General features: G+C 41.9%; 1 long non-coding RNA gene across 1 annotated transcript; it reads right to left on the reverse strand.

Annotated features, from left to right (window-relative positions):
* Positions 1-6,727: 6,727 nt before the first annotated feature.
* On the reverse strand, positions 6,728-24,113 carry LOC117077665. Its single transcript, XR_004434829.1, has 4 exons — positions 23,967-24,113; positions 18,677-18,682; positions 9,102-9,111; positions 6,728-6,756 (listed from the first exon to the last, which is right to left on the reverse strand). It is a non-coding gene; the product is annotated as an uncharacterized LOC117077665 (long non-coding RNA).
* Between the last annotated feature and the right edge of the window lie 3,855 nt (positions 24,114-27,968).

Raw genomic sequence — 27,968 nt, forward strand, 5'->3', positions numbered from 1 at the left:
TGTGAATAGTGCCGCAATAAACATACGTGTGCATGTGTCCTTGTAGTAGAGTAATTTATAATCCTTTGGGTATATACCCAGTAGTGGGATGGCTGGGTCATATGGTACATCTAGTTCTAGATCCTTGAGGAATCGCCATACTGTTTTCCATAATGGTTGAACTAGTTTACAATCCCAACAACAGTGTAAACTGTTCCTATTTCTCCACATCCTCTCCACACACCTGTTGTTTCCTGATTTCGAAAGATTGCCATTCTAACTGGTGTGAGATGGTATCTCATTGTGATTTTGATTTGCATTTCTCTGATGGCGAGTTATGATGAGCATTTTTTCATGTGTCTGTTGGCTGTATGGATGTCTTCTTTTGAGAATGTCTGTTCATATCCTTTGCCCACTTTTTGATGGGTTTGTTTGTTTTTTTTCTATATTTGTTTGAGTTCTTTGTAGATTCTGGATATTAGCCCTTTGTCTGATGAGTAGGTTGCAAAAATTTTCTCCCATTCTGTAGGTTGCCTGTTCACTCTGATGGTAGTTTCTTTTGCTGTGCAAAAGCTCTTTAGTTTAATTAGATACCATTTGTCGATTTTGGCTTTTGCTGCCGTTGCTTTTGGTGTTTTAGACATGAAGTCCTTGCCCATGCCTATGTCCTGAATGGTACTACCTAGATATTCTTCTAGGTTTTATGGTATTAGGTCTAACATTTAGTCTCTAATCCATCTTGAATTAATCTTCGTATAAGGGGTAAGGAAAGGATCCAGTTTCAGCTTTCTACTTATGGCTAGCCAATTTTCCCAGCACCATTTATTAAATAGGGAATCCTTTCCCCATTTCTTGTTTCTCTCAGGTTTGTCAAAGATCAGATGGCTGTAGATGTGTGGTATTATTTCTGAGGACTCTGTTCTGTTCCATTGGTCTATATCTCTGTTGTGGTACCAGTACCATGCTGTTTTGGTTACTGTAGCATTGTAGTATAGTTTGAAGTCAGGTAGTGTGACGCCTCCTGCTTTGTCCTTTTGACTTAGGATTGTCTTGGCAATGTGGGCTCTTTTTTTGCTTCCATATGAACTTTAAAGCAGTTTTTTCCAACTCTGTGAAGAAAGTCATGGTAGCTTGATGGGGATGGCATGGAATCTATAAATAATCTTGGGCAGTATGGCCATTTTCACGATATTGATTCTTCCTATCCATGAGCATGGTATGTTCTTCCATTTGTTTGTGTCCTCTTGATTTCACTGAGCAGTGGTTTGTAGTTCTCCTTGAAGAGGTCCTTTACATCCCTTGTAAGCTGGATTCCCAGGTATTTTATTCTCTTTGAAGCAATTGTGAATGGAAGTTCATTCCTGATTTGGCTCTCTGCTTGTCTGTTACTGGTGTATAAGAATGCTTGTGATTTTTGCACATTAATTTTGTATCCTGAGACTTTGCTGAAGTTGCTTATCAGCTTAAGGAGGTTTTGGGCTGAGACAATGGGGTTTTCTAATATACAATCATGTCATCTGCAAACAGGGATAATTTGACTTCTTCTTTTCCTAACTGGATACCCTTGATTTCTTTCTCTTGCCTGATTGCCCTAGCCAGAACTTCCAACACTATGTTGAATAGGAGTGTGAGAGAGGGCATCCCTGTTTTGTGCCAGTTTTCAAAGGGAATTTTTCCAGTTTTTGCCCATTCAGTATGATATTAGCTGTGGGTTTGTCATAAATAGCTCTTATTATTTTGAGGTACGTTCCATCAATACCGAATTTATTGAGGTTTTTTAGCATAAAGGCTGTTGAATTTTGTCAAAAGCCTTTTCTGCATCTATTGAGATAATCATGTGGTTCTTGTGTTTGGTTCTGTTATATGCTGGATTACTTTATTGATTTGCGAATGTTGAACCAGCCTTGCATCCCAGGGATGAAGCCCACTTGATCATGGTGGATAAGCTTTTTGATGTGCTGCTGAATCCGGTTTGCCAGTATTTTATTGAGGATTTTTGCATCGATGTTCATCAGGATATTGGTCTAAAATTCTCTTTTTTTTGCTGTGTCTCTGCCAGACTTGGTATCAGGATGATGTTGGCCTCATAAAAAGAGTTAGGGAGGATTCCCTCTTTTTTTGTTGATTGGAATAGTTTCAGAAGGAATGGTACCAGCTCCTCCTTGTACCTCTGGTAGAATTCAGCTGTGAATCCATCTGGTCCTGGACTTTTTTTGGTGGGTAGGCTATTAATTGTTGCCTCAATTTCAGAGCCTGTTATTGGTCTATTCAGGGATTCAACTTCTTCCTGGTTTAGTCTTGGGAGAGTGTAAGTGTCCAGGAAATTATCCATTTCTTCTAGATTTTCTAGTTGATTTGCGTAGAGGCATTTATAGTATTCTCTGATGGTTGTTTGTATTTTTGTGGGCTCAGTGGTGATATCCCCTTTATCATTTTTTATTGCGTCTATTTGATTCCTCTCTCTTTTCTTCTTTATTAGTCTTGCTAGCGGTCTGTCAATTTTGTTGATCTTTTCAAAAAACCACTCCTGGATTCATTGATTTTTTGGAGGTTTTTTGGTGTCTCTATCTCCTTCAGTTCTGCTCTGATCTTAGTTATTTCTTGCCCTCTGCTAGCTTTTGAATGTGTTTGCTCTTGCCTCTCTAGTTCTTTTAATTGTGATGTGAGTGTCCATTTTAGATCTTTCCTGCTTTCTCTTGTGGGCATTTAGTGCTATAAATTTCCCTCTACACACTGCTTTAAATGTGTCCCAGAGATTCTGGTATGTTGTATCTTTGTTTTCATTGGTTTCAAAGAACATCTTTATTTCTGCTTTCATTTCGTTATGTACCCAGTAGTCATTCAGGAGCAGGTTGTTCAGTTTCCATGTAGTTGAGTGGTTTTGATTGAGTTCTTAGTCCTGAGTTCTAGTTTGATTGCACTGTGGTCTGAGAGACAGTTTGTTATAATTTCTGTTCTTTGACATTTGCTGAGGAGTGCTTTACTTCCAATTATGTGGTCAATTTTGGAATAGGTGCGATGTGGTGCTGAGAAGAATGTATATTCTGTTGATTTGGGGTGGAGAGTTCTATAGATGTCTATTAGGTCCGCTTGGTGCAGAGATTAGTTCAATTCTTGGATATCCTTGTTAACTTTCTGTCTCGTTGATCTGTCTAATGTTGACAGTGGAGTGTTGAAGTCTCCCATTATTATTGTATGGGAGTCTAAGTCTCTTTGTAGGTCTCTAAGACTTGCTTTATGAATCTGGGTGCTCCTGTATTGGGTGCATATATATTTAGGAGAGTTAGCTCTTCCTGTTGAATTGATCCTTTACCGTTATGTAATGGCCTTCTTTGTCTCTTTTGATCTTTGATGGTTTAAAGTCTGTTTTATCAGAGAGTAGGATTGCAACCCCTGCTTTTTTTTGTTCTCCTTTGCTTGGTAGATCTTCCTCCATCCCTTTATTTTGAGCCTATGTGTGTCTCTGCGTGTGAGATGGGTCTCCTGAATACAGCAGACTGATGGGTCTTGACTCTTTATCCTTTTGCCAGTCTGTGTCTTTTCATTGGAGCATTTAGTCCATTTACATTTAAGGTTAATATTGTTATGTGTGAACTTGATCCTGTCATTATGATATTAACTGGTTATTTTGCTCGTTAGTTGATGCAGTTTCTTCCTAGCCCGATGGTCTTTACATTTTGGCATGTTTTTGCAATGGCTGGTACCGGTTGTTCCTTTCCATGTTTAGGGCTTCCTTCAGGGTCTCTTGTAAGGCAGGCCTAGTGGTCACAAAATCTCTAAGCATTTGCTTATCTGTAAAGGATTTTATTTCTCCTTCACTGAAGAAACTTAGTTTGGCTGGATATGAAATTCTGGGTTTAAAATTCTTTTCTTTAAGAACGTTGAATATTGGCCCCCACTCTCTTCTGGCTTGTAGAGTTTCTGCCGAGAGATCTGCTGTTAGTCTGATGGGCTTCCCTTTGTGGGTAACCCGACCTTTCTCTCTGGCTGCCCTTAGATTTTTCCTTCATTTCAACTTTGGTGAATGGTGGCAATTATGTGTCTTGGAGTTGCTCTTCTGGAGGAGTATCTTTGTGGCGTTCTCTGTATTTCCTGAATTTGAATGTTGGCCTGCCCTACTAGTTGGGAAGTTCTCCTGGATGATATCCTGAAGAGTGTTTTCCAACTTGGTTCCATTTTCCCCCTCACTTTCAGGCACCCCAATTAGAGGTAGATTTGGTCTTTTTACATAATCCCATACTTCTTTCAGGTTTGTTCATTTCTTTTTCTTCTTTTTTTTCTTTTGGTTTTCTCTTCTCGCTTCATTTCATTCATTTGATCCTCAATCGCGATACTCTTTCTTCAGTTGATCGAGTCGTTTACTGAAGCTTGTGCATTTGTCACGTATTTCTGGTGTCATGGTTTTCATCTCTGTCATTTCGTTTATGATCTTCTCTGCATTATTAGTCTAGCTGTCAATTCTTCCACTCTTTTCTCAAGATTTTTAGTTTCTTTGCGCTGGGTACGTAATTCCTCCTTTAGCTCTGAGAAGTTTGATGGAGTGAAGCCTTCTTCTCTCATCTCGTCAAAGTCATTCTCTGACCAGCTTTGATCCGTTGCTGGCGATGGGCTGCGTTCCTTTGCAGGGGAGATGAGCTCTTATTTTTTGAATTTCCAGCTTTTCTACCCTGCTTCTTCCCCGTCTTTGTGGTTTTATCTGTCTCTGGTCTTTGATGATGGTGACGTACTGATGGGGTTTTGGTATAGGTGTCCTTCCTGTTTGATAGTTTTCCGTCTGACAGTCAGAAGGACTGTCTGTTGTTCTGTTTGAGATTGCTTGAGGTCCACTCCAGACCCTGTTTGCCTGGGTATCAGCAGCAGAGGTTGCCGAAGATAGAATATTGCTGAACAGCGAGTGTACCTGTCTGATTCTTCCTTTGGAAGTTTCCTCTCAGGGGTGACTCCACCCTGTGAGGTGTGGGGTGTCAGACTGCCCCTAGTGGGGGATGTCTCCCAGCTAGGCTACTCAGGGGTCAGGGACCCACCTGAGCAGGCAGTCTGTCGGTTCTCGGATCTCAACCTCTGCCTTGGGAGATCCACGGCTCTCCCCAAAAATGTCAGACAGAGTCGTTCGCGTCTGCACCGGCCCCTGCTGCTTCCCCTATTGGACTTCAGCTGTGGGCTGTCCCAGAGGTGTAGTCTACAGAGACAGGCAGGCTTCCTTGAGCTGCTGTGAGCTCCACCCAGTTGGAGCTTCCCAGCGGCTTTGTTTCCCTACTTAAGCCTCAGCAATGCCGGGCGCCCCTTCCCAAGCCTCGCTGCTGTCTTGCTGATAGATCGCCGCAGACTGCTGAGTTAGCAGTGAGGGAGGCTCCGTGGGCGTGGGACCCTCCCGGCCAGATGTGGGATATATTCTCCTGGTGTGCCTGTTTCCTTAATGCACAGTATTGGGGTGGGAGTTACCCGATTTTCAGGTGTTGTGTGTCTCAGTTCCCCTGGCTAGGAAAACGGATTTCCTTCCCCCTTGCGCTTCCAGGTGAGGTGATGCCTCGCCCTGCTTCAGCTCTTGCTGGTCAGGCTGCAGCAGCTGACCAGCACCGATTGTCCGGCACTCCCTATTGAGATGACCCCAGTTCCTCAGTTGAAAATGCAGAAATTACCGGTCTTCTGTTTCGTTCGCGCTGGGAGTTGGAGACTGGAGCTATTCCTATTCGGCCATCTTGCTCTGTCCCCCCGTGCCACATTTTCTTAATCCAGTGTGTCATTGATGAACATTTGGTTTGCTTCCGAGTGATTGCTATTGTGAATAGTGTCGCAATAAACATACATGTTCATGTGTCTTTATAGCAGCATGATTTATAATCTTTTGGGTGTGTACCCAGTAACGGGATGACTGGGTCGAATGGTATTTCTAGTTCTAGATCCTTGAGGAATCACCACACTGTCTTCCACAGTGGTTGAACTAGTTTACAGTACCACCAATAGTGTAAAAGTGTTCCTATTTCTCCACATCCTCTCCAGCACCTGTTGTTTCCTGACTTTTTAATGATCACCATTCTAACGGTGTGAGATGGTATCTCCTGGTGGTTTTGATTTACATTTATCTGATGGCTAGTAATGATGAGCACCATGTGTCTGTTGGCTGCATAAATGTCTTCTTTTGAGAAGTGTCTGCTCATATCCTTTGCCCACTTTTTGATGGGGTCGTTTGTTTTTTTCTTGTAAATTGTTTGAGTTCTTTGTAGGTTCTGGATATTAGCCCTTTGACAGATGAGTAGATTGCAAAAATTTTCTCCCATTCTGTAGGTTGGCTCTTCACTCTGATGGTAGTTTCTTTTGCTGTGCAGAAGCTCTTTAGTTTAATGAGATTCCATTTGTCAATTTTGGCTTTTGTTGCCATTGTTTTTGGTGTTTTAGACATGAAGTCCTTGCCCATGCCTATGTCCTGAATGGTATTCCCTAGGTTTTCTTCTAGGGTTTTTATGGTTTTAGGTCTAACATTTAAGTCTCTAATCCATCTTGAATTAATTTTTGTATAAGGTGTACGGAAGGGATCCAGCTTCAGCTTTCTACTTATGGCTAGCGAGTTTTCCCAGCACCATTTATTAAATAGGGAATCCTTTCCCCATTGCTTGTTTTTGTCAGATTTGTCAAGAATCAGATGATAGTAGATGTGTGGTATCATTTCTGAGGGCTCTGTTCTGTTCCATTGGTCTATATCTCTGTTTTGGTACCAGTAGCATGATTTTTTTTTTACTGTAGCCTTGTAGTATAGTTGGAAGTCAGGTAGCATGATGCCTGCTCTCTCTCACCACTCCTATTCAACATAGTGTTGGAAGTTCTGGCCAGGGTGATCAGGCAAGAGAAGAAATAAAGGGTATTCAATTAGGAAATGAGGAAGTCAAATTGTCCCTGTTTGCAGGTGACATGATTGTATATTTAGAAAACCCCATCGTCTCAGTCCAACATCTCCTTAAGCTGATAAGAAACTTCAGCAAAGTCTCAGGATACAAAATCAATGTGCAAAAATCAAAAGCATTCCTATACACAATAACAGAGAAACAGAGAGTGAAATCATGAATGAACTCCCATCCACAAATGCTTCAAAGAGAATAAAATATCTAGGAATGCAACTTACAAGGGATATGAGGGACCTCTTCAAGGAGAACTACAAACCACTGCTCAATGAAATAAAAGCAGACACAAACAAATGGAAGAATATACGATGCTCACGGATAGGAAGAATCAATATCGTGAAAATGACCATACCTCCCAAGGTAGTTTATAGTTTCAATGCTATCCCCATTAAGCTACCAATGACTTTCTTCACAGAATTGGAGAAAACTAAAGTTCATATGGAACCAAAAAAGTGCCTGCATTGCCAAGACAATCCTAAGACAGACTCTTGAACTCTCTCATTCCAGTGACCTTTTTACAAGGTTGTTTTGTGGCCTTTGCATGTCCCAATTGCCCCTTTTATCTCCTGTGAGGAATCCCACTAACCTCAATTCACTCACAGTGGTTCCCTTTTGATGCTAAACAACAATACTTATTGCCATTAGCTCTCTGTGTGACTTTAGGAAAATTACATTTCTTCTCTGGACCTTAGTTCTTAGTTTCTCCATCTTAAATGAGTGGGAGTTAACTAATAGATTTTTATATATAAGCCTTATCAAGAGGGGCACAGAACCACTAACTTTCATAGTAGTTTGCTTTTTTGTACATTTGTTGTAGTGGAGTACAGGGATCTGAACAAGCCTGCTAGAAAGTGGTGAAAAAACATAGTGGGCACTGAGACTCTGAAGGCTTCCTACCGGCTGAGGAACAGATACATACTCCCAGTGTGACCATCTTATTTTTAATGTGATGAAACTGAGGCCTGAGCTGGGAATGGGAATAATTCTTACAGAATGTTAGTGAGGCTTTGGGTCTAGAACCTAGGTCTTCTGACTCTATGCCCAGTACTTTCCACACACCCATACTGCTTCACTGAGCTGGGTATGTCCTGTTGAGGGCAGTTCCAAGATTAAAAGCTCAGGAATCTATATACATAGATTACAGTTTTAAGATATGCCAAAGTGTTTGCAGGTGGCCATTATGAGGGAGGAGGGTTTAGAGTTTTGAGGGAAGGGTGGGGGGGTGGGGGCGGTGCACATTTGTCTCCACACACCCCATCTGAGTCTTTTGGGGATTTCCTTGGGTCTAAGCCCCAAGATGTGTGGGGGCTCAGGGACTCTTTATTCTCACTTTCTTCCATTCTAGTTGCTTCCTGATCATACTGTCTCTCCTCTCATAACTGCTTTCATTCCTAGCCCACCTCCTTCTACTCGCAGAGATCATCAGTCTCGGGGCTGGTTTCCCTCTTTTTTATTAACATTCCTCATAGTCACTTTTTATTTATTTATTTAAAAAACCTACAACACCAGTATTCCAGGAGGTCTCTCATCCAAGTACTAAGCAGACCTGACCCTGCTTGGTTTCAGATATCAGACAAGATTGGGCACATCCAGGGTAGTATGGCCATAGATCATAGTTACTTTAAAAGGAGCAAAACATCTCATAAACCACTTTTGTATTGCTTTATTTCATGCTGTTTTAAATTAATGATTTTGTGCTCTCCCAGAATGCTCTGGTGGAGAAGGAGACAACTAAAGGCCAGCTTCTTTTTGGAAAAGAACCTAGTTTACACCATATAGTCAACCTCTCATTATCACTATACTTACCAACAATGTTTATTCTTTGGGTTGGTTCAAGTGGCCTCCAAGTTATTGGTGTTTCTTCCCTGTGGGTGAAGCAGGTGCTCTTTTTGGAAGGTGGAAGAGATCAGGAGTTTAGTTTTGGACATGTTGAATTTGAGGTCTATTCAACATCTAAATGGAAATATTGAATAGGAAATTGGATATATGAATCTAGGATTTGGAAACAGTTTTGGCTGGAGATATAATTTTGGAGTGTTTGGCAAATAGATGGCATTTTAAGCTATCAGAACTGATGAGATAAATTAGGGTCTAAGTGTATAGAGAAAAGAGAGTTCTGCAAAACTCAGACAAATCCTATGCAAATGGTAACTGCCATTTTTATGGTTATGTCCTAATTTATTTATGGATATTGATGTGTAAGATCACTGACTGGGGAGTCAGCACATCTAGGTTCCTCTCCTGGCTCTGGCTCTGAGTCAATATGCCACCTTAAATCTTACTTTATCTTCTTTGGTCCTCAGTTTCACATCTATAACGTGTGGGGCTTTGCTTTCTGACAGTGACTTTCAATATTTTTAAAAGTGGAGAAACCCATTAAAAAATGAAATTCATTTAGTTTCTGTGGTTGGAAAAGCAAATTGAATAGATGGGGGGGGTGGAAGCGCAGGCCACCTCAGAGGCATCCCCTGAGTCACTTCTAGAACCCCATGACACCAAGGAATGCAGTTTGATTCTCAGCTTAGTTCTCTAGTTCCTTTTAGTACTGATATTCTGTAGTTTGAGGGTTCCCTTGGCATCAGTTTGTTGATCCAATTTGCTGATCAGTTTGCTGATCCAGGGGGTCAGCAAATATTTTCTGCAAAGGGAAATATAGTAAATATATGAGCTTTGTGGGTCATTTTGTGTCTCTCATCACTGCTGCTGCCTCATCCTCCTCCACCCATTCTACTCCTCCTCCTCCACCTCCTAAAATTCCACTAAAAGTGTAAAAAACCATTCTTAGCTCATAGGCATTACAAAACCAGGACCTAGACAAAATTGAGCCTGTGGGCCATAAGTTGTCAATTCCTAGATAATCTATGGTGTGACCCAAGCACTAAGACCCCTGTACACATGGCCAGGTGCACAGTGGGGAGATAGACCATCCTCGATCCCCAACAGGACCTGTGTATAGCCTGTAGTTTCCAAACTACTCTTGGCTGGGCCTGGAGATGCAAGTAGGTGCAGGTCACTGGTGGACTCTGAGACTCAGGACCATCTGGGGTTATGCTTGAAGCAACCTAATGCCCCTCCCCCACAATCTCCTTGGCTGAGCTGGGCCATTTCATGGGCAGATAGCCTTAGGGAAAGCACAGCTAGTTACAGGACCTAAACTGGCTTGGGGTCAAGTAAGGTGGCTCTTTGTTTTCCACACAGCTGGAAGAGGGGAGGGGCAAATGGGATCATACAAATATCAGAGTACAGGCAAAGGAGAGGAGGCCTAATTGTGATAAGACATCTCTGCAGAGCAATAACCCTGCCACCTGGATATGAGCATCTTAGTTTTGCAGAATACAAAGAGCTTTTCCAGAGAGCATGTAATTCGTCTTCACAGCACCACTGGGAGGGAAGAAAGAAAAGGAGGAGGTTTAGCTGTGGTAGTGAAAAAGGACCTCTGGCTTAAGAGTCAGGAACCACAGCTTGGTCACTGACTTGTGAGGTAACCTTGGAGAACTCTCTTCCTCTTTCTGTGACTCACTGGTAACGTGGACCAATAAAGTAAGATAGTAAGATTGGATCAGATCAGTGGTTCTCAATGTGTGATCCTCACAGCAGCAGCAGCAGTGTCACCTGCAAACTTTTTAGAAATGCCAGTTCTCAAGCTTTGCCCTATACCAAGTGAACCAGACACTCTGGGAGTGGGTTCCAGAAATGTATGTTTTAACAAACGCTCCAGGTAAGGTGAGCCACTGGACTGAAATCACCTAATGCCTTTGCAGCTTTGATTATCTGAATGTGTAAGATAACAAATGTAAAAATACATTTTAAATCACACCCTAAATATTTCAGGGATATGGTGGTGTTGACGAGGATGATAAAATGATGTTCCTGTTGATTTTGCCATACCTTAGCAGCCAGGTTCCTACTCTATGCCACCTTGCTCATCTGTCATGGCACTGTACTCCATCACTGCCACCTGGGCAGCGTAGCTCCCTTCATTCCTCATCCCCTATGGAGTTTCTCTCAAAGCCTATAAGATAGAGAGATACCTTCAGGAGTTATACATGGTGTGAATAGGTAAGTTAGATAAGACAAGCTCTTCCAGATGGTTGACAGAGAGGAAGTCACAGGATGACTCTTGAACAGCTGGTAAATAGATACAGCTAGTGTTAGAGATTAAAGGGAAGTGAAATTTCACTGTGGACTGGGGAGTTGTGGCATTTGAAAGAATTCCTTGTATTAGTGGTGGTGGTAGGGTCTTGAGTTAGGTCTTGAAGTATGGGGAAGATTTAAACACTTTTCAGGAAGGCAAGAGAACGTTAGAAGAAGTGAATGTAAAGGGGAAGGCACAGTGGCAGAAAAAAGCATGTGACCTTGACGTACTATAGTCTTAAATATGGAAGGAGCCTTATATTTATCAAAAATTCTGGGTGATTATGTGAGTGTTGGCTGTAACTCCAGTCATTTTTTCCACTCTGGAAAACATATTCTTTTGAAAAGTGAATATGGTTGACATTATATGGAGGATCTAGACTAGAAGTCATTCAAAAAACATTTATACTTTAATTTAGTAACAAATTGATTTGATACATTTCCCAAATAATCTAAATACTCCCCAAATTATCGTTGAATAAATTACTTATATAAGGTCATATGGAAAGTTAATGACTGAGCTGGGACTGAAACCCAGTTCTTCTGACTTCTGGTCCCGTATGTTTCCCTTGTAATCTGTATTTGCTCTGAGGCTTCTGGAATGAAGCAGTTTGGCAAAAATACAAAGGTACAGCTGGAAGGAGGCTAAGGCATGACTACAGAGAACTTGGAATGCCAAGCTGAAGCTTTTCAATTATTTCCTGTAGGTAATGAGATGCTGTTGAAGGTTCTACAGCTGAGGTGTGGCACCATCTACAATTTAGGAAGATTACTCTAATGGAGATAGGCAGCAGTACCTGACAGACTGGAGTGAGAAAGTATTTCGAGGGAGTAAAGCAACTAATAAGTAGCCCCAGATGTGGGTGGAAATGCCACAGACCTGCTCCCCTTTTCCATGTCATGTGTTCATTTGTATTTTTAATGGAAGAAATGATTTAGCTGAAAAATCCAGCTTTTCTTCTGGGATTTCAGCCATTAGTGATGGGGATATTTGGGAGTTTGAGCCTTCCTGCCCTGGAACATAATGCTGTGGATGTCTCCTCCCTGAACTACACTTAGACCAGCCCTTGCTAAAGCTCAGTGCTGCTCTCTGATTTCACTTTGCACTTAAGTTTCTATGTGCTATGAGTCCAGGGGCCAGAGTTTAGGGAGTACCCAGCTCCACCCTTTACTTCTCTCACAAAGCCCCAGGCTCTAGGAAACTGCTTGTACATGTCACCATGCCAGTTTCATCACCCAGTCTGCTCCAAGAGACCCTAGCTACAACAAAGGGCCTTATAGTTTACAGCTTCTAAGGCTCATCTATACTCATTATTTCATTTGGTTTTCACAACAGCATTGTGAGGTGGGCAAGACTTATACTCATAATTTAATGGAATGAAACTGAATACAGGGGTCGGCAAAGTAAATTGTCAAGCAGCCCAGTGAGTGGCACAGCTCACTTCTTCTGCCTTCCAGGCAACATTCCATGCATCCTTTTGTGTTGTTGGGGTTGTGGTGGTCATTTTTATGAGCATACCAAAAGTTGTCTCAGATTTCTGACAGGGCATGGAAGGAAAAAGTCAGGAGACAAGATTTCTCTTTACTTCCAATCCAGGCCCTTTCCCTCAATATCATATTGCCTCCCTCGACCCTGGTGGGAAAATCCCTGGCCCTGCCTGCCCACATCCCTGTGCCTTCCCCCTGTCTGATGCCAGTGATACTCTAGGTGAGAATGTGTCACCTTAGTCTGCAGTTTCCTTTTTACCATTTTTCCCCTTGCTTTGGGTCTCTGGGGCAAGGGTGCAGCGAAGGCCCCCCCCTTCCTTGGGGTACTCTAATGGTGAGGCTCACAATCCCAGATCTTCCTTGGGCAGTACAATAGTCAGGCGTTACCTCAGAGACCAGATCAGCACTACATACAGACAGCTTTTAAAATATGGATGGCACAGGGTCTTTGGCTTAAGCTGCTTTGGCTGGTCTTTTCTAGGACTCTGACTGTGTCTTCAGTGTGAGCCAAAGGCAACACTAACCAAGTAGCATCAGCCTGCCTTTCAGAGTTCATACAATGTCATGCTGTCTAGATTTTCATCATGAATGTTCCCAAGACTCAAATGCAAAGGGAATTGAGTTGATTTCAACTGGAAAATTCCTGCCATCTCAACATTCTCTGGAATAACCTGCTTGCAGCTGTCACGGGGCAGCCCCCTCCCTGCAGTGCATGACTATTCCAAGGCTCAAGCTCCAGGGATTTGGAGGGGAAAAGGAGGAGAGGACCAGATTCTGTACTGCCACCGTCTCCAAGCCTGGGTGGTGATTACATTTTTCAGGCCTGGAATTGGAACTCTGTGGTTGGGGTCAGAGGTAGCGAAGAGGGGCTCATGGAACAGGACCCTGCTGGTGGATCTCTGCTTGCAGCTGGTTGTATTTCTTTAATTGATTGCCTTCCAATAGGAAGAAGTCATCTTCTGATGAAGAAGCAGATTTCCTTGGACAGAAACTCTAACTGGCTAGGTTGCAAGAGAACTGGGGTTAGGTCTCGGATCTGCCATCAACTTGCATTTTGGCTTCAGGAAAGTCAGCCATCACCTCTCTGTATTTCAGCTTCTTCCCTTTAAAGTGGAAATACTAATACCTGCTGTTCACATATATGGAGTAAGAATAGGGTGTGAGGGACATTGATGAATGTGCTAGAGGAAATGAAGGAATACTAAGAATTTATTCTTACTTCTCGTCTGACCCAGGGAACTAAACTAGTTGTACTTCTTTCCTTTCACACTGTCCCATGGTGTTGGCAGAATGTCAGGTGACATAATTTAGATATTTTTCCCCTCAAAATCTCATGTTGAAATTTGATCCCCAGTGTTGGAGGTGGGGCCTAGTGGGAAATATTTGAGTCATAGGGATAGATCCTTTATGAAGGGCTTGTGCCACCTTGCACTAATAAATGAGTTCTTACTCTATTAGTTCCTGCAAGAACTGATGTTAAAAAAGACTGGCACCTCCCTCCTCTTCTCTTCCTTCCTCTCACCATGTAACATGCTTGCTTCTCTCTGCTCTTCCTTCAGGTTTCAGACATGGCCCAGGTTGAGGTCCTTTGAAGGACAAAGCAAGGAGACCACATTTCTCTTATTTCCAGTCCGGACCCCTCCCTCAATATAAGTGGAAGATTCTGAGGCCCTCACCAGAAGCAGATGCTGTGCATTCTTCTTCTACAGCCTGCCGAAGTGTGAGACAGATAAACCTCTTTTTAAAAATAAATTACCCAGTCTCAAGTATTCCTTTCCAGCAATGAAAAGTGAACTAAGACAGCAGGGTATGGGAAAGTCTCCAGGGATTTAGAATCTGAAGGCAAGGGGAAAAATGGTTGTAAAAGTGGTAACATAACTTGGAATGAAAGTGAGGATACCCGAAAATCTTATTATCCACCAGGAAGGTGGAGAGTGCTGCCAAGTTCCCACCACTCTTGCATTCTGAGCACTTAAAGACTTAGCACCATGTGGATGGCACCAAGACTTACTCTATGTGCCCTCTGAAGCAGCGACCCAAGCAGTACCTGAGACCATTTACACAGTGATTAAAGACCCAGTGGTTGGGATTTGGGGAGCAGTGTCCAAAGGTGGTACAGGTCAGTAGTGTCCCAGGCTCTTCTCCTGAAGCCATTCTTCCTCTATGATATCTGGGTCTGTGATTGGAGCAGTGGCTTTGAAGATATCTGAAATGCCTTTTGGACCTTTCCCCCATTGTCTTAACTATCAGCATCTGGCTCCCTTTTATCTGTGATAATCTTATAGTAAGTGGTTACTCAGCAGCACCTTTGGATTTGTCTCTTGAAAATGCTTTTTCTGGCCAGGCACAGTGCTCATGCCCATAATCTTAACACTTCAGGAGGCTGAGATGGGTGGATCATTTGAGGTGAGGAGTTTGAGACCACCTTGGCCAACATGGTAAAATCCCATCTCTACTAAAAATACAAGTATTAGACGGGTGTGGTGGTGGGTATCTGAAATCTCAGCTACTCGGGAAGCTGAGATAGGAGAATTGCTTGAACCCTGAAGGCAGAGGTTGCGGTGAGCTACAGCCTGGGTGAAAGAGTGAAACTCCATCTCAAAAGAGAGAGAGAGAGAGAGAGAGAGAGAGAGAGAGAAAGAGAGAGAGAGAGAGAATGCTCTTTCCATCTCCACCAAATGGCCAGGCTGCAATTTTTTTAATTTTAAGATTCTGCTAGCATTTTAATTATAAATTCCAATTTTAGATTATCCTCTTGCTTCTATATCTGATTGTAAGCTGCTAAAAGCAACCATACACTTTCTTGAACACTTAGAATGCTTAGAAATATCTTTTGACAGATCTCCTAGGTCATTACTCTTGTTTGTCCTTCCACAAAGCCTTAGGGCATGGACACAATGCAGCCAAGTTCTTTGCTAATGTGTAGCATGGATAACCTTTGCTCTAGATCCAAATAAGTTCCTCATTTTCATCTGAGACCTTGTCAGCATGACCTTTACTATCTGTATTTCCATTAGCATTTTGGTCACAACTACATAACCAATCTAAAAGAAGTTCCTTTAGAGACTTAAATGTTAGACCTAATACCATAAAAACCCTAGAAGAAAATCTAGGTAGTACCATTCAGGACATAGGCATGGGCAAGGACTTCATGTCTAAAACACCAAAAGCAACGGCAGCAAAAGCCAAATTGACAAATGGGATATGATTAAACTAAAGAGCTTCTGCACAGCAAAAGAAACTACCATCAGAGTGAACAGGCAACCTACAGAATGGGAGAAATTTTTGCAATCTACTCATCTGACTAAGTGCTAATATCCAGGACCTACAAAGCACTCAAACAAATATACAAGAAAAAAAAACAACAACCCCATCAAAAAGTGGGCAAAGGATAGAACAGACATTTCTCAAAAGAAGACATGCATACAGCCAATAGACATGTGAAAAGATGCTCATCATCACTGGCCATCAGAAAAATGCAAATCAAAACCACAATGAAGGGGCGGAGCAAGATGGCCGAATAGGAGCAGCTCCAGTCTCCAACTCCCAGCGCGAGCGAGCACACAGAAGACCGGTGATTTCTGCGTTTTCAACTGAGGTACTGGGGTCATCTCGCTAGGGAGTGCCGGACAATCGGTGCTGGACAGCTGCTGCAGCCTGACCAGCGTGAGCTGAAGCAGGGCGAGGCATCGCCTCACCTGGAAGCGCAAGGGGGAAAGGATTCCCTTTTTCCTAGCCAGGGGAACTGAGACACACAACACCCGGAAAATCGGGTAACTCCCACCCCAATACTGCGCTTTAAGGAAACAGGCACACCAGGAGAATATATCCCACACCTGGCCGGGAGGGTCCCACGCCACGGAGCCTCCCTCACTGCTAACACAGCCGTCTGCGGCGATCTATTCGCAAGGCAGCAGCGAGGCTGGGGGAGGGGCGCCCGCCATTGCTGAGGCTTAAGTAGGTAAACAAAGCCGCTGGGAAGCTCGAACTGGGTGGAGCTCACAGCAGCTCAAGGAAGCCTGCCTGTCTCTGTAGACTCTACCTCTGCGGACAGCGCACAGCTGCAGCCCATTAGGGGAAAGAGCGGGGGCGGTGCAGACGCGAACGACTCTGTCTGACAGCTTGGGGAGAGCCGTGGATCTCCTAACGCGGAGGTTGAGATCCGAGAACGGACAGACTGCCTGCTCAGGTGGGTCCCTGACCCCTGAGTAGCCTAGCTGGGAGACATACCCCACTAGGGGCAGTCTGACACCCCACACCTCACAGGGTGGCGTCATCCCTGAGAGGAAACTTCCAAAGAAAGAATCAGACAGGTATACTCGCTGTTCAGCAATATTCTATCTTGCAACCTCTGCTGCTGATACCCAGGCAAACAGGGTCTGGAGTGGACCTCAAGCAATCTCCAACAGACCAACAGACAGTCCTTCTGACTGTCAGACGGAAAACTATCAAACAGGAAGGACACCTATACCAAAACCCATCCGTACGTCACCATCATCAAAGTCCAGAGACAGATAAAACCAGAAAGATGGGGAAAAAGCAGGGCAGAAAAGCTGGAAATTCAAAAATAAGAGCGCATCTCCCCCTGCAAAGGAGCGCAGCCCATCGCCAGCAACGGATCAAAGCTGGTCAGAGAATGACTTTGACGAGATGAGAGAAGAAGCTTCACTCCATCAAACCTCTCAGAGCTAAAGGAGGAATTACGTACCCAGCGCAAAGAAACTAAAAATCTTGAAAAAAAAGTGGAAGAATTGACAGCTAGATTAATTAATGCAGAGAAGATCATAAACGAAATGACAGAGATGAAAACCATGACACGAGAAATACGTGACAAATGCACAAGCTTCAGTAACCGACTCGATCAACTGGAAGAAAGAGTATCAGCGATTGAGGATCAAATGAATGAAATGAAGCGAAGAGAAACAAAAGAAAAAAAGAAGAAAAAGAAAAAGAAATGAACAAAGCCTGCAAGAAGTATGGGATTATGTAAAAAGACCAAATCTACGTCTGATTGGGGTGCCTGAAAGTGAGGGGGAAAATGGAACCAAGTTGGAGAACACTCTTCAGGATATCATCCAGGAGAACTTCCCCAACCTAGTAGGGCAGGCCAACATTCAAATTCAGGAAATACAGAGAACGCCACAAAATACTCCTCCAGAAGAGCAACTCCAAGACACATAATTGCCACATTCACCAAAGTTGAAATGAAGGAAAAAATCTTAAGGGCAGCCAGAGAGAAAGGTCGGGTTACCCACAAGGGAAGCCCATCAGAATAACAGCAGACCTCTCGGCAGAAACTCTACAAGCCAGAAGAGAGTGGGGGCCAATATTCAACGTTCTTAAAGAAAAGAATTTTCAACCCAGAATTTCATATCCAGCCAAACTAAGCTTCATCAGTGAAGGAGAAATAAAATCCTTTACAGAAGCAAATGCTTAGAGATTTTGTCACCACCAGGCCTGCCTTACAAGAGACCCTGAAGGAAGCCCTAAACATGGAAAGGAACAAGCGGTACCAGCCATTGCAAAAACATGCCAAAATGTAAAGACCATCGAGGCTAGGAAGAAACTGCATCAACTAACGAGCAAAATAACCAGTTAATATCATAATGACAGGATCAAGTTCACACATAACAATATTAACCTTAAATGTCAATGGACTAAATGCTCCAATTAAAAGACACAGACTGGCAAACTGGATGAAGAGTCAAGACCCATCAGTCTGCTGTATTCAGGAGACCATCTCACATGCAGAGACATACATAGGCTCAAAATAAAGGGATGGAGGAAGATCTACCAAGCAAATGGAGAACAAAAAAAAGCAGGGGTTGCAATCCTAGTCTCTGATAAAACAGACTTTAAACCATCAAAGATCAAAAGAGACAAAGAAGGCCATTACATCATGGTAAAGGGATCAATTCAACAGGAAGAGCTAACTCTCCTAAATATATATGCACCCAATACAGGAGCACCAGATTCATAAAGCAAGTCCTTAGAGACCTACAAAGAGACTTAGACTCCCATACAATAATAATGGGAGACTTCAACACTCCACTGTCAACATTAGACAGATCAACGAGACAGAAAGTTAACGAGGATATCCAGGAATTGAACTCATCTCTGCACCAAGCGGACCTAATAGACATCTATAGAACTCTCCACCCCAAATCAACAGAATATACATTCTTCTCAGCACCACATCGCACTTATTCCAAAATTGACCACATAATTGGAAGTAAAGCACTCCTCAGCAAATGTACAAGAACAGAAATTATAACAAACTGTCTCTCAGACCACAGTGCAATCAAACTAGAACTCAGGACTAAGAAACTCAATCAAAACCGCTCAACTACATGGAAACTGAACAACCTGCTCCTGAATGACTACTGGGTACATAACGAAATGAAAGCAGAAATAAAGATGTTCTTTGAAACAATGAGACAAAGATACAACATACAGAATCTCTGGGACACATTTAAAGCAGTGTGTAGAGGGAAATTTATAGCACTAAATGCCACAAGAGAAAGCAGGAGAGATCTAAAATTGACACTCTAACATCACAATTAAAAGAACTAGAGAGGCAAGAGCAAAACATTCAAAAGCTAGCAGAAGGCAAGAAATAACTAAGATCAGAGCAGAACTGAAGGAGATAGAGACACAAAAAACCCTCCAAAAATCAATGAATCCAGGAGTTGGTTTTTTGAAAAGATCAACAAAATTGACAGACCGCTAGCTAGACTAATAAAGAAGAAAAGAGAGAGGAATCAAATAGACGCAATAAAAATGATAAAGGGGATATCACCACCGACCCCACAGAAATACAAACTACCATCAGAGAATACTATAAACACCTCTACGCAAATCAACTAGAAAATCTAGAAGAAATGGATAATTTCCTGGACACTTACACTCTCCAAGACTAAACCAGGAAGAAGTTGAATCCCTGAATAGACCAATAACAGGCTCTGAAATTGAGGCAACAATTAATAGCCTACCCACCAAAAAAAGTCCAGGACCAGATGGATTCACAGCTGAATTCTACCAGAGGTACAAGGTGGAGCTGGTACCATTCCTTCTGAAACTATTTCAATCAATAGAAAAAGAGGGAATCCTCCCTAACTCTTTTTATGAGGCCAACATCATCCTGATACCAAAGCCTGGCAGAGACACAACAAAAAGAGAGAATTTTAGACCAATATCCCTGAGAACATCGATGCAAAAATCCTCAATAAAATACTGGCAAACCGGATTCAGCAGCACATCAAAAAGCTTATCCACCATGATCAAGTGGGCTTCATCCCTGGGATGCAAGGCTGGTTCAACATTCGCAAATCAATAAACGTAATCCAGCATATAAACAGAATCAAAGACAAGAACCACATGATTATCTCAATAGATGCAGAAAAGGCTTTTGACAAAATTCAACAGCCCTTTATGCTAAAAACGCTCAATAAATTTGGTATTGATGGAACGTACCTCAAAATAATAAGAGATTTATGACAAACCCACAGCTAATATCATACTGAATGGGCAAAAACTGGAAAAATTCCCTTTGAAAACTGGCACAAGACAGGGATGCCCTCTCTCACCACTCCTATTCAACATAGTGTTGGAAGTTCTGGCTAGGGCAATCAGGCAAGAGAAAGAAATCAAGGGTATCCAGTTAGGAAAAGAAGAAGTCAAATTGTCCTGTTTGCAGATGACATGATTGTATATTTAGAAAAACCCAGGTCTCAGCCCAAAATGCCTTAAGCTGATAAGCAACTTCAGCAAAGTCTCAGGATACAAAATTAATGTGCAAAAATCACAAGCATTCTTATACACCAGTAACAGACAAGCAGAGAGCCAATCAGGAATCACTTCCATTCACAATTGCTTCAAAGAGAATCAAATACCTAGGAATCCAGCTTACAAGGGATGTAAAGGACCTCTTCAAGGAGAACTACAAACCACTGCTCAGTGAAATCAAAGAGGACACAAACAATGGAAGAACATACCATGCTTGGATAGGAAGAATCAATATTGTGAAAATGGCCATACTGCCCAAGGTGATTTATAGATTCAATGCCATCCCCATCAAGCTACCAATGACTTTCTTCACAGAATTGGAAAAAACTGCTTTAAAGTTCATATGGAACCAAAAAAGAGCCCGCATTGCCAAGACAATCCTAAGTCAAAAGGACAAAGCTGGAGGCGTCACGCTACCTGACTTCAAACTATACTACAAGGCTACAGTAACCAAAACAGCATGGTACTGGTACCACAACAGAGATATAGACCAATGGAACAGAACAGAGTCCTCAGAATAAACCACACATCTACAGCCATCTGATCTTTGACAAACCTGAGAGAAACAAGAAATGGGGAAAGGATTCCCTATTTAATAAATGGTGCTGGGAAAATTGGCTAGCCATAAGTAGAAAGCTGAAACTGGATCCTTTCCTTACCCCTTATACGAAAATTAATTCAAGATGGATTAGAGACTTAAATGTTAGACTAATACCATAAAAACCCTAGAAGAAAATCTAGGTAGTACCATTCAGGACATAGGCATGGGCAAGGACTTCATGTCTAAAACACCAAAAGCAACGGCAGCAAAAGCAAAAATTGACACATGGGATCTAATTAACTAAAGAGCTTTTGCACAGCCAAAGAAACTACCATCAGAGTGAACAGGCAACCTACAGAATGGGAAAAAATTTTTGCAACCTACTCATCTGACAAAGGGCTAATATCCAGAATCTACAAGAACTCAAACAAATATACAAGAAAAAAGCAAACAACCCCATCAAAAAGTGGGGAAAGGATATGAACAGACATTTCTCAAAAGAAGACATCCATACAGCCAACAGACACATGAAAAAATGCTCATCATCACTGGCCATCAGAGAAATGCAAATCAAAACCACAATGAGATACCATCTCACACCAGTTAGAATGGCAATCATTAAGAAGTCAGGAACAACAGGTGTTGGAGAGGATGTGGAGAAATAGGAACACTTTTACACTGTTGGTGGATTGTAAACTAGTTCAACCATTATGGAAAACAGTATGGCGATTCCTCAAGGATCTAGAACTAGATGTACATATGACCCAGCCATCCCACTACTGGTATATACCCAAAGGATTATAAATTACTCTACTACAAAGACACATGCACACGTTGTTTATTGCGGCACTATTCACAATAGCAAAGACTTGGAATCAACCCAAATGTCCATCTGTGACAGACTGGATTAGAAAATGTGGCACATATACCCATGGAATACTATGCAGCCATCAAAAAGGATGAGTTTGCGTCCTTTGTAGGGACATGGATGCAGCTGGAAACCATCATTCTTAGCAAACTATCACAAGAAGAGAAAACCAAACACCGCATGTTCTCACTCATAGGTGGGAACTGAACAATGAGATCTCTGGACTCGGGAAGGGGAACATCACACACTGGGGCCTATCATGGGGAGGGGGGAGGAGGGAGGGATTGCATTGGGGAGTTATACATGATATAAACGTCATGCACATGTACCCTAGAACTTAAGTATAATAAAAAAAAAAAAAAAAAAAAAACCACAATGAGATACCACCTCACACCAGTTAGAATGGCAATCATTAAAAAGTCAGGAAACAGCAGGTGCTGCAGAGGATGTGAAGAAATAGGAACACTTTTACACTGTTGGTGGGGTTGTAAACTAGTTCAGCCATTATGGAAAACAGTATAGCGATTCCTCAAGGATCTAGAACTAGATGTACCATATGACCCAGCCATCCCACTACTGGGTATATACCCAAAGGATTATAAATCATGCTGCTATAAAGACACATGCACGTATGTTTATTGCAGCACTATTCACAATAGCAAAGACTTGGAATCAACCCAAATGTCCATCTGTGACAGACTGGATTAAGAAAATGTGGCATATATACACCATGGAATATTATGCAGCCATCAAAAAGGATGAGTTTGCATCCTTTGTAGGACATGGATGCAGCTGGAAACCATCATTCTTAGCAAACTATCACAAGAAGAGAAAACCAAACACCGCATGTTCTCACTCATAGGTGGGAACTGAACAATGAGATCACTTGGACTCGGGAAGGGGAACATCACACACTGGGGCCCATCATAGGGAGGAGGGAGGGGGGAGGGATTGCATTGGGGACTTATACATGATATAAATGATGACTTCATGGGTGCTGACGAGTTTATGGGTGCAGCACACCAACATGGCACAAATATACATATGTACCAAACCTGCACGTTATGCACATGTACCCTAGAACTTAAAGTATAATAATAAAAAAAAATACTTACGTAAATAAATCTCAGAAGCGAAAAAAGAAAAAGAAGTTCCTGGTCTTCCTGTCTTATTCTGAGTCCTCCAAACTCTTTCAACCTCTGCCCATTACCCAGTTCCAAAGCTGTTTGCCCATTTTCAGTTTTCTTTATAGTAATACCCCACTCTTGGTACCAATTTTCTCTCTTAGTCTGTGTTGCTATAAAGAAATACCTGAAGTTGTGTGATTTATAAAGAAAACAGGTTTATTTGGCTCATGGTTCTGCAGGTTGTACAAAAAGCATGGTACCATCATCTGCTTCTGGTGAGAGCTTCAGGCTGCTTCCAATCACGGTAGAAAGAGAAGGGGAGCCAGTATGTTCAGGGATCATATAGTGAAAAAACAAGCAAGAGAAAATGAGGTGAGATATTCTAGGCTCTTTTTAACAACCAGTTTTCATGGGAATGAATAGAACAAACTTAAATTGTAAATTTGTTTAAGTTCTTTGTATTGTGAGGACAGCACCAAACCATTCATGAGGGATCTTCCCCCATGACCCAAACACCTCACATTAGGCATCACTTCCAAAATTGGGAATCAAATTTTAACATGAGTTTGATCAGTCAAATATTCAATCTATAGCAGATGGCTTAAGAAAGCACAGCTTTTCTGTGAGATCTGAGAGCTCACATACACCCAGGAGTAGAGTAAGCTGCTTATTCTTTACAATAACTCTTTTTTAAAATTTTATTATTATACTTTAAGTTCTAGGGTACATGTGCACAACGTGCAGGTTTGTTACATATGTATACAAGTACCACGTTGGTGTGCTGCACCCATTAACTCGTCATTTACATTAGGTATATCTCCTAATGTTATCCCTCCCTCCTCCCCCCATCCCACAACAGGCCCCAGTGTGTGATGTTCCTTACCCTGTGTCCAAGTGTTCTCATTGTTCAATTTCCACCTATGAGTGAGAACATGAGGTGTTTGGTTTTCTGTCGTTGTGATAGTTTGCTCAGAATGATAGTTTCCAGATTCATCCATGTCCTTACAAAAAACATGAACTCATTCTTTTTTATGGCTGTGTAGTATTCCATGTTGTATATGTGCCACATTTTCTTAATCTAGTCTGTCATTGATGGATATTTGGGTTGGTTCCAAGTCTTTGCTATTGTGAATAGTGTCGCAATAAACATGGCTTAGGATTGTCATGGCAATTCGCACTCTTTTTTGGTTCCATATGAACTTTAAAGTAGTTTTTTCCAATTCTGTGAAGAAAGTCATTAGTAGCTTGATGGGGATGGCATTGAATCTATAAATTACCTTGGGCAGTAAGGCCATTTTCACAATATTGATTCTTCCTATCCATGAGCATGGTATGTTCTTCCATTTGTTTGTGTCCTCTTCTATTTCACTGAGCAGTGGTTTGTAGTTCTCCTTGAAGAGGTCCTTCACATCCCTTGTAAGTTGGATTCCTAGGTATTTTATTCCCTTTGAGGCAATTGTGAATGGGAGTTCACTCATGATTTGTTTCTCTGTTTGTCTGTTATTGGTGTATAGGAAAGCTTTTGATTTTTGCACATTGAGTTTGTATCCTGAGACTTTGCTGAAGCTGCTTATCAGCTTAAGAAGATTTTGGGCTGAGATGATGGTGTTTTCTAAATATACAATCGTGTCATCTGCAAACAGGGACAATTTGATTTTCTTTTCTCCTAATTGAATACCCTTTTTTTCCTTTCTTCTGCCTGATTGCCCTAGCCAGAACTTCCAACACCACGTTGAATACGAGTGGTGAGAGAGGGCATCCTTGTCTTCTGCTGGTTTTCAAAGGGAATGCTTCTAGATTTTGCCCATTCAATATGATATTGACTGTGTGTTTGCCATGAATAGTTCTTATTATTTTAAGATACGTTCCATCAGTACCTAATTTATTGAGAGTTTTTATCATGCAGGCCTGTTGAATTCTATCAAAGGCCTTTTCTGCATCTATCGAGATAATCATGTGGTTGTTGCCTTTGGTTGTGTCTATATGGCAGATTATGTTTATTGATTTGCATATGTTGTACCAGCCTTGCATCCCAGGAATGAAGCCCACTTGATCATGGTGGATAAGCTTTTTGATGTGCTGCTGGATTCGGTTTGTCGGTAGTTTATTGAGGATTTTTGCATCGATGTTCATCAGGGATATTGGTCTGAAATTCTCTTTTTTTGTTGTGTCTCTGCCAGGCTTTTGTATCAGGATGATGCTGGCCTCATAAAATGAGTTAGGGAGGATTCCCTCTTTTTCTATTGATTGGAATAGTTCAGAAGGAATGGTACCAGCTCATCCTTGTACCTCTGGTAGAATTCAGCTGTGAATCCATCTGGTCCTGGACTTTTTTCGTTGGTAGGCCCTCATTTATTGCCTCAATTTCAGAGCCTGTTATTGGTCTATTCAGGGATTCAACTTCTTCCTGGTTTAGTCCTGGGAGGGTTTATGTGTCCAGGAATTTATCCATTTCTTCTAGATTTTCTAGTTTATTTGCGTAGAAGTGTTTCTAGTATTCCCTGATGGTAGTTTGTATTTCTATGGGATCAGCAGTGATATCCCCTTTATCATTTTTTGTTGCATCTATTTGATTCTTCTCTCTGTTCTCTATTAGTCTTGCTAGCGGTCTATCAATTTTGTTGATCTTTTCAAAATACCAGCTCCTGGATTCATTGTTTTTTTGAAGGGTTTGTGTGTGTGTGTGTGTGTGTGTGTGTGTGTGTCTATCTCCTTCAGTTCTGCTCCGATCTTAGTTATTCTTGCCTTCTGCTAGTTTTTGAATGTGTTTGCTCTTGCTCCTTTAGTTCTTTTAATTGTGCTGTTAGGGTCTCAATTTTAGATCTTTCCTGCTTTCTCTTGTGGGCATTTAATGCTATAAATTTCCCTCTACACACTGCTTTAAATGTATCCCAGACATTTTGGTATGTTGTGTCTTTGTTCTCATTGGTTTTAAGGAACATCTTTATTTCTGCCTTCATTTCGTTATGTATCCAGTAGTCATTCAGGAGCAGGTTGTTCAGTTTCCATGTAGTTGAGCGGTTTTGAGTGAGTTTCTTAATCCTGAGTTCTAATTTTATTGCACTGTGGTCTCAGAGACAGTTTGTTATAATTTCTGTTCTTTTCCGTTTGCAGAGGAGTACTTTCTATGCGGTCAATTTTGGAATAAGTGTGACGTGGTGCTGAGCAGAATGTATATTCTGTTGATTTGGGGTGGAGAGTTCTGTAGATGTCTATTAGGTCTGCTTGGTGCAGAGTTGAGTCCAATTCCTGGAAATCCTTGTTAACTCTCTCTCTCGTTGATCTGTCTAGTGTTGCCAGTGGGGAGTTAAAGTCTCCCATTATTATTGTGTGGGAGTCTAGGTCTCTTTGTAGGTCTCTAAGGACTTACTTTATGAGTCTGGGTGCTCCCGTATTGGGTGCATATATATTTAGGATAGTTAGCTCTTCTTGTTGAATTGATCCCTTTACCATTATGTAAATGCCTTCTTTGTCTCTTTTGATCTTTGTTGGTTTGAAGTCTGTTTTATCAGAGACTAGGATTGCAGGCCTTGCCTTTTTTTTTTTTGTTTTCCATTTGCTTGGTAGATCTTCCTCCATCCCTTTATTTTGAACCTATGTGTGTCTCAGCACATGAGATGGATCTCCTGAACAGCACACTGATGGGTCTTGACTCTTTATCCAATTTGCCAGTCTGTGTCTTTTAATTGGGGCATTTAGCCCATTTACATTTAAGGTTAATATTGTTATGTGTGAATTTGATCCTGTCATTATTATGTTAGCTGGTAATTTGGCTCATTAGTTTTTGCGGTTTCTTCCTAGCATTGATGGTCTTTACAATTTGGCATGTGTTTGCAGTGGCTGGTACTGGTTGATCCATTCCATGTTTAGTGCTTCCTTCAGGAGCTCTTGTAAGGCAGGCCTGGTGGTGACAAAATCTCTCAGCATTTGATTGTCTGTAAAATATTTTATTTCTCCTTCACTTATGAAACTTAGTTTGGTTGGATATGAAATTCTTGGTTGAAAATTCCTTTCTTTGCAAATGTTGAATATTGGCCCCCACTCTCTTCTGGCTTGCAGAGTTTCAGCCAAGAGAGCCACTGTTAGTCTGATGGGCTTCCCTTTGTGGGTAACCCGACCTTTCTCTCTGGCTGCCCTTAACATCTTTTTTTCACAACTTTGATGAATCTGACAATGATGTGTCTCAAGCAGTTTCTCTGTGGCATTCTCTGTATTTCCTAAATTTGAATGTTGGCCTGCCCTGCTAGGTTGAGGAAGTTCTCCTGGATAATATCCTGCACAGTGTTTTCCAACTTGGTTCCGTTCTCCTCGTCTCTTTCATGTACAGCAATTGGACATAGATTTTGTCTTTTCACGTAGTCCCATATTTCCTGGAAGCTTTGTTCATTTCTTTTTACTCTTTTTTCTCTAAACTACTCTTCTCACTTCATTTCATTAATTTGATCTTCATTCACTGATAACCATTATTCCAGTTGATTGAATCAGCTACCGAAGCTTGTGCATGTGTCATGTAATTCTCGTGCCATGGTTTTCAGCTCCATCAGGTCGTTTAAGAACTTCTCTACACTGATTATTCTAGTTAGCCATTCATCTAATCATTTTCAAGGTTTTTAGCTTCTTTGTGATGGGTTCAAACATCCTCTTTTAGCTCGGAGAAGTTTGATTGTCTGAAGCCTTCTTCTCTCAACTCACCAAATTCATTCTCTGTCCAGCTTTGTTCCATTGCTGGCGAGGATCTGCGTTCCTTTGGAGGAAAAGAGGTTCTCTGATTTTTAGAATTTTCAGGTTTTCTGCTCTGGTTTCTCCTCATCTTTGGGGTTTTATCTACCTTTGGTCTTTGATGATGCTGATGTACAGATGGGGTTTTGGTGTGGATGTCCTTTCTGTTTGTTAGTTTTCCTTCCAACAGTCAGGAACCTCAGCTGCAGGTTTGTTGGAGTTTGCTGGAGGTCCACTCCAAACCTTGTTTTCCTGGTTATCACCAGCGGAGGCTGCAGAGCAGCGAATATTGCAGAACAGTAAATGGTGCTGCCTGATCATTCCTCTGGAAGCTTCATCTCAGAGGGGGACCTGACCATGTGAGGTGTCAGTCTGCCCCTACTGGGAGGTGCCTCCCATTTAGGCTACTCAGGGGTCAGGGACCCACTTGA

This window comes from Trachypithecus francoisi, unplaced genomic scaffold (assembly GCF_009764315.1).
Source record: "Trachypithecus francoisi isolate TF-2019V2 unplaced genomic scaffold, Tfra_2.0 Lachesis_group6, whole genome shotgun sequence".
NCBI lineage: Eukaryota > Metazoa > Chordata > Mammalia > Primates > Cercopithecidae > Trachypithecus > Trachypithecus francoisi.